Source organism: Lissotriton vulgaris, unplaced genomic scaffold (assembly GCF_964263255.1).
Source record: "Lissotriton vulgaris unplaced genomic scaffold, aLisVul1.2 SCAFFOLD_6507, whole genome shotgun sequence".
Lineage (NCBI taxonomy): Eukaryota > Metazoa > Chordata > Amphibia > Caudata > Salamandridae > Lissotriton > Lissotriton vulgaris.
In genome coordinates, this window is record NW_028247028.1 from 70,001 (window position 1) to 77,500 (window position 7,500).

Below are 7,500 nucleotides of genomic sequence, written 5' to 3' on the forward strand. Positions count from 1 at the left end.
ATGGGATGTGCCCCGGGCAACACCTCCCAGGTGTCCGGGGCTCCCTCCTCCGACCCGCGGCGTGGGGAAGAGCCCGGGACGGGCTCCATGGGTCCCGGGCCCTGCAACCCCGGAGCCCAGCAGCCCCGGAGCCCCGGAGCCCCAGAGCCCTGCTGCCCTGCAGCCCCCGAGCCCTGGAGCCCTGGAGCCCAGCAGCCCCGGAGCCCTGCAGCCCTGCAGCCCCGGAGACCCGGAGCCCCGGAGCCGTCGAGCCCTGTGGCCCCCCGAGCCCTACAGGCCCGGGGCAGGCAGATTGGGCGTCATTTCGCTCCCGGCCATCTGGTCTCCAGGATCGCCTAGGCCATCTGGTCCCCCGCAATGCTTTCCAATGGGGGCGACTAGATGGCCGGACTTCCCTGGAAGTCCCGATGAGGTGCCATTCGCCTCCCGTACCCCAGCGAGGGCTCCAGGAGGTCGGGCACGTTTGCGCCCTGGGTCCCCTCTGTCACCTCGCGTGCACGGATTACGAGAAAGGAGGGTAATTTTCCTCCGGATTGGTAGGGACAAGGTATTCTGGGACCCCCCTCGGCCTAGCCGTCCTCAGCCGGCAGCTGGACATGCCAGGATGCCCCCCCCAGCCCCGGATCCGTCCCTGGGCCTGCCGCGTGGCAGGAAGCCCTGGATGGGGTCCGGGGGGGCCTGGCAGGGCCCCGGGTCGGGTGCCACGGCCCTGGGCCCGGTCCCCCGGCCTGCCGCACTGCCAAAGGACCAGGACAGGGGTTCCTTCGAGCCCGGGGAGCTTCCCCTCGCTCGGCTGAGTTCAGCAGCTCCGGCCGGGGCCCCCGAGGGCCCGGGGAGGGCGGCCTTCACCTCCCGGGCTCTGTCCTTAGTCCTGCTGCGTGGCAGGGTGCCCGGGACGGTGGTCCGGAGGGCCCGGGAAGGCGTCCCCTGCGTCTCCGTGCATCGGAGCCTAGGCTGGGTCCAGGGGCCCGTCCGGGCCCCAGGTCGGGTGCCACGGCCCTGGGCCTCCGGTCCCCACCTTGCCGTTCCCTGGCGCCAGCTCCCTTTTTCGTCGGGGTGCAGAGTGGCACCGGCTGGCTTGACTCTCGTGCCCGGCCATCTGTTCTCCGGGATCCCCTCGGCCATCTGGTCTCCGGGATCCCCTCGGCCATCTGGTCTCCCGGATCCCCTCGGGCATCTGGTCTCCAGGATCGCCTCGGCCATCTGGTCTCCTGCAATGCTTTCCTATGGGGGGGGGACCAGATGGCCGAACTTCCCTGGAAGTCACAATGAGGTGCTATTTGCCTCCCGGATCCCAGCGAGGGCTCCAGGAGCTCGGGTACTTTCGCGCCTTGGGTCCCCTCTGTCACTCGGGGCGCACGGATTCCAAGAAAGAGGGGTAGCCTTCCTCCGGATTACTAAGGACAAGGTATGCCCAGACACTTCTTGCAGTTCTCTGCCTGGGGGGGACCAGATCAGATGTGCCTGGAAAACACCTACCTAGGCAGCCGGGGCTCCCTTCTCCAGGAGGCCAACGGCATGGCAAAGTACCCGGGAAGGCTCCACGGGTCCCGGGCAGACCTCCCCCGGGCGTCTGGGGCACCCATCTCCAGGAGGCCAACGGCATTGCAAAGTACCCGGGAAGGGCTCCACGGGTCCCGGGCAGACCTCCCCCGGGCGTCCGGGGCACCCATCTCCAGGAGGCCAACGGCATTGCAAAGTACCCGGGAAGGGCTCCACGGGTCCCGGGCAGACCTCCCCCGGGCGTCCGGGGCACCCATCTCGAGGAGGCCAACGGCATTGCAAAGTACCCGGGAAGGGCTCCACGGGTCCCGATCAGACCTCCCCCGGGCGTCCGGGGCACCCATCTCCAGGAGGCCAACGGCATTGCAAAGTACCCGGGAAGGGCTCCACGGGTCCTGGGCAGACCTCCCCCGGGCGTACGTGGTCGTCCGACAGATTCGGGCGGATGTGCTTTTACGAACCGGATCGGAATCGGGCCAAATAATAATAATAATCCACATTTGTAAAGCGCACAATCACCCGTAAGGGTCGCTAGGGGCCGTCGGGAAGATTAAGCAAGCTATTGCCCAGAGTCACATGGTGCTGGGCTAATCTGCCGCCGGCGCCGGGGATCGAACCGTGATCTCCAGATTTCAGAGTCAGCCGCCCTAGCCGCGGCGTCAGCTATTCCTCAGAGTCACATGGTGCTGGGCTTTTCTGCCGCCGGCGCCGGGGATCGAACCGTGCTCTCCAGATTTCGGAGTCAGCCGCCCTAGCCGCGGCGTCAGCTATTCCTCAGAGTCACATGGTGCTGGGCTTTTCTGCCGCCGGCGCCGGGGATCGAACCGTGATCTCCAGATTTCCGAGTCAGCCGCCCTAGCCGCGGCGTCAGCTATTCCTCAGAGTCACATGGTGCTGGGCTTTTCTGCCGCCGGTGCCGGGGATCGAACCGTGATCTCCAGATTTCCGAGTCAGCCGCCCTAGCCGCGGCGTCAGCTATTTCTCAGAGTCACATGGTGCTGGGCTTTTCTGCCGCCGGCGCCGGGGATCGAACCGTGATCTCCAGATTTCCGAGTCAGCCGCCCTAGCCGCGGCGTCAGCTATTTCTCAGAGTCACATGGTGCTGGTCTTTTCTGCCGCCGGCGCCGGGGATCGAACCGTGATCTCCAGATTTCAGAGTCAGCCGCCCTAGCCGCGGCGTCAGCTATTCCTCAGAGTCACATGGTGCTGGGCTTTTCGAACCGTGAGCGCCCCCCAGCGCAATGCGTTGTAATGGTATGCGTTGTAACATGGTACATCCATACCGGTATACACCTGTTACAACGCACTACTGTTACAACGCATTGCGCTGGGGGGAGCTCACGGTTCGATCCCCGGCGCCGGCGGCAGAAAAGCCCAGCACCGGATGTACCATGTTACAAAGCATACTATTACAACTACCTACTGTTACAACGCGACCAATGGGTCCCAGGCAGTCCACCCCCCCCGGGCGTCCAGGCCCGAGAGCTCTGGTGGTCCACCCCTTGCCTGAGGCCCAGCCGGTGTCCCTGAGCCCTGCCTTGCGTGGGCAGGCAGGCGGGAACCCTACCGCGAAGGCTCGGGGTGGGAAGCACTTTCGAGCCCAGCCATCTGGTCTCACGCAATGCTTTCCAATGGGGCGACCAGGTGGCCGGGGTTCCCTGGAAGTCCCGATGAGGTGCCATTTGCCTCTCCGATCCCAGCGAGGGCTCCAGGAGGTTGGGTACTTTCGCGCCTTGGGTCCCCTCTGTCACCTCATGTGCACGGATTGCAAGAAAAGAGGGTAATTTTCCTCCGGATTACTAGGGAGAGGGTCAGTCAGACCTCCGTGTGGTCTGGTGATTCTGAATCAGGGCAAGGCAGGACACCCCTCCCAGGCTGGTGAGGGGGACCCCATGATTGGGATAGGCACCGAGGCGAAAATTATCAGTTCCGTGGGATTTTGAGCCCAAGACCCGCCGAGGCGGGGAATCGAACCCTGGTCCCGGGCTAGACCTCTGCATCAGGGTCTGACTCGCTAACCATTGAGCCACACTTCTCCACTGCATGGCCGAGTGCCCGGGACGGGCCTTCACTTTCGCATCCGCCCTGCAGATGGTCTTTCCTGTCCGTTGCCACCGCGGACGGTCTTTCCCGTCCTCCGCGGACGGTCTTTCCCGTTCGCCATCATAATCGGCCCCATCGTCCTGGCTATGTTAAGGGTGACCCGTTAAGCCTGGGGTAAATTAGGATGGCGGATGGTCTTTCCCGTCCGCCGCGGACGGAGGCAGGCAGGCAGGCAGGCAGGAGCCCCACCACGAAGGCTCGGGGTGTGAAGCACTTTCGATCCCGGCCATCTGGTCGCACGGTACCGCTCGGGCATCTGGTCGCACGCAATGCTTTCCGATGGGGGAGACCAGATGGCCAAACTTCCCTGGAAGTCCCGATGAGGTGCCATTTGCCTCCCGGATCCCAGCAAGGGCTCCAGGAGGTCGGGTACTTTTGCGCCTTGGGTCCCCTCTGTCACCTCGAGTGCACGGATTACAAGAAAGGGGGGTAATTTTCCTCCGGATTAGTAGGGAGAGGGTCAGTCAGACCTCCGTGTGGTCTTGCGATTCTGAATCAGGGGAAGGCAGGACCCGGGCATGCCCGCTGGGGCCCCCAGGGGCCCGGGTACATACCTGCCGCTCAGCCCCCTTGCCGATGGGCCTTTTCCTCCGAGTTTGCTCAGGCAGGCCTCCGCGAGGTCTGGCCATGCTGAGACGGGGCCAGGCAGCACCCGGGCCAGCCCGCCGGGGCCCCCAGGGGCCCGGGAACGCACCTGCCTCTCAGCCCCTTCCCGATGGTTCCTTTTCTCCGAGTTTTTTTCCTACATTCCGACCTCCGATAGGTCCGGTGGTTCTGAATCCGGGGAAGGCAGGACCCGGGCCCGCCCGCCGGGGCCCCCAGGGGCCCGGGTACGCACCTGCCTCTCAGCCCCATCGCCGATGGGCCTTTTCCTCCGAGTTTGCTCAGGCAGGCCTCCGCGAGGTCTGGCCATGCTGAGACAGGGCCAGGCAGCACCCGGGCCCGCCTGCCTGTGCTGGCGGTCCCCTTCCTAGGGACCAGATGGGATGTGCCCGGGGCAACACCTCCCAGGCTTCCGTGCTCCCTCCTCCGACCCGCGGCGTGGGGAAGAGCCTGGGACGGGCTCCATGGGTCCTGGGACGGGCTCCATGGGTCCCGGGCCCTGCAACCCCAGAGCCCTGCTGCTCTGGAGCCCTGCAGCCCTGGAGCCCTGGAGCCCTGGAGCCCTGGAGCCCTGGAGCCCTGGAGCCCCGGAGCCCCGGAGCCCTGCAGCCGTGGAGCCCTGCAGTCCCCGAGCCCTGCAGTCCCAGAGCCCAGGGGCCCCGCAGCTCCTGAGCCCTACAGGCCCGGGGCAGACAGATTGGCGTCATTTCGCTCCTGGCCATCTGGTCGCCCCTCTCGCCTCGGCCATCTGGTCGCCCGCGAAGCTTTCCTATGCTGTGACCAGATGGCCGGACTTCCCTGGAAGTCCCGATGGGGTGCCACTCGCCTCCCAGGTCCCAGCGAGGGCTCCAGGAGGTCGGGCACTTTTGCGCCCTGGGTCCCCTCTGTCACCCCGTGTGCACGGATTACAAGAAATGGGGGTAATTTTCCTCCGGATTGGTAGGGACAAGGTATTCTGGGACCCCCCTCGGCCTAGCGGTCCTCAGCCGTCAGCTGGACATGCCAGGATGCCGGGCCAGCCCCGGATCCGTCCCTGGGTCTGCCGCGTGGCAGGAAGCCCTGGATGGGGTCCGGGGGCCCGGCCGGGCCCCGGGTCGGGTGCCCCGGCCCTGGGCCCGGTCCCCCGGCCTGCCGCACTGACAAAGGACCAGGACGTGGTTTCCTTCGAGCCCGGGGAGCCTCCCCTCCATCGGCTGAGTTCAGCAGCTCCGGCCGGGGCCCCTGAGGGCCCGGGGAGGGCGGCCTCCCCATCCCGGGCTCTGTCCTTGGTCCTGCTGCGTGGCAGGGTGCCCGGGACGGGGTCCGGAGGGCCCGGGAAGGCTTCCCCTGCGCCTCCGGGCTTGGGAGCCCAGGGGCCCGGCCGGGCCCCGGGACGCGTGCTACGGCCCTGGGCGCCGTCCACCGACATGCCACACTGCCAAAGCCCCGGGATGGGGCTCCGTTGTGCCCGGGAAGCCTCCCATTGCCGGGCTGAGTTCAGGAGCTTCGGCCGGGGCCCCCCGAGGGCCCGGGGAGGGCGGCCTCCCCATACCGGGCTCTGTCCTTGGTCCTGCTGCGTGGCAGGGTGCCCGGGACGGGGTCCGGAGGGCCCGGGGAGGCTTCCCCTGCGCCTCCAGGCTTGGGAGCCCAGGGGCCCGGCCGGGCCCCGGGTCGTGTGCTACGGCCCTGGGCGCCGTCCACCGACATGCCACACTGCCAAAGCCCCGGGATGGGGCTCCGTTGTGCCCGGGAAGCCTCCCCTTGCCGGGCTGAGTTCAGGAGCTTCGGCCGGGGCCCCTGAGGGCCCGGGGAGGGCGGCCTCCCCATCCCGGGCTCTGTCCTTGGTCCTGCTGCGTGGCAGGGTGCCCGGGACGGGGTCCGGAGGGCCCGGGGAGGCTTCCCCTGCGCCTCCGGGCCCGGGAGCCCCGGCTGGGTCCAGGGGCCCGGCCGGGCCCCGGGTTGTGTGCTACGGCCCTGGGCGCCGTCCACCGACATGCCACACTGCCAAAGCCCCGGGACGGGGCTCCGTTGTGCCCGGGAAGCCTCCTCTTGCCGGACTGAGTTCAGGAGCTTCGGCCGGGGCCCCCGAGGGCCCGGGGAGGGCGGCCTCCCCATCCCGGGCTCTGTCCTTGGTCCTGCTGCGTGGCAGGGTGCCTGGGACGGGGTCCGGAGGGCCCGGGGAGGCTTCCCCTGCGTCTCCGGGCATTAGAGCCCAGGCTGGGTCCAGGGGCCCGTCCGGGCCCCGGGTCGGGTGCTAGGCCCTGGGCCTCCGGTCCCCAACCCGCCCTTTCACTGACGCCAGCTCACTTTTTCGTTGGGGCACAGAGTGACATAGGCTGGCTTGACTTTCGTGCCCGGCCATCTGGTCTCTGGGATCCCCTCGGCCATCTGGTCTCCGGGATCCCCTCGGCCATCTGGTCTCTGGGATCCCCTCGGCCATCTGGTCTCCAGGATCCCCTCGGCCATCTGGTCTCCAGGATCGCCTCGGCCATCTGGTCTCCAGGATCGCCTCGGCCATCTGGTCTCCGGCAATGCTTTCCTATGGGGGCGACCAGATGGCCGAACTTCCCTGGAAGTCCCGATGAGGTGCCATTTGCCTCCCGGATCCCAGCGAGGGCTCCAGGAGGTCGGGCACTTTTGCGCCTTAGGTCCCCTCTGTCACCTCAAGTGCACGGATTACAAGAAAGGGGGGTAATTTTCCTCCGGATTAGTAGGGAGAGGGTCAGACAGACCTCCGTGTGGTCTTGCGATTCTGAATCAGGGGAAGGCAGGTCCCGGGCATGCCCGCCGGGGCCCCCAGGGGCCTGGGTACGTACCTGCCGCTCAGCCCCCTTGCCGATGGGCCTTTTCCTCCGAGTTTGCTCAGGCAGGCCTCCGCGAGGTCTGGCCATGCTGAGACGGGGCCAGGCAGCACCCGGGCCCGCCTGCCGGGGCCCCCAGGGGCCCGGGAACGCACCTGCCTCTCAGCCCCTTCCCGATGGTTCCTTTTCTCCGAGTTTTTTTCTACAGTCCGACCTCCGATAGGTCCGGCGGTTCTGAATCCGGGGAAGGCAGGACCCGGGCTTGCCCGCCGGGGCCCCCAGGGGCCCGGGTACGCACCTGCCGCTCAGCCCCATCGCCGATGGGCCTTTTCCACCGAGTTTGCTCAGGCAGGCCTCCGCGAGGTCTGGCCATGCTGAGACGGGGCCAGGCAGTACCCGGGCCCGCCTGCCGGGGCCCCCAGGGGCCCGGGAACGCACCTGCCGCTCTGCCCCATCGCCGATGGGCCTTTTCCTCCGAGTTTGGCCAGGCAGGCCTCCACGAGGTCTGGCC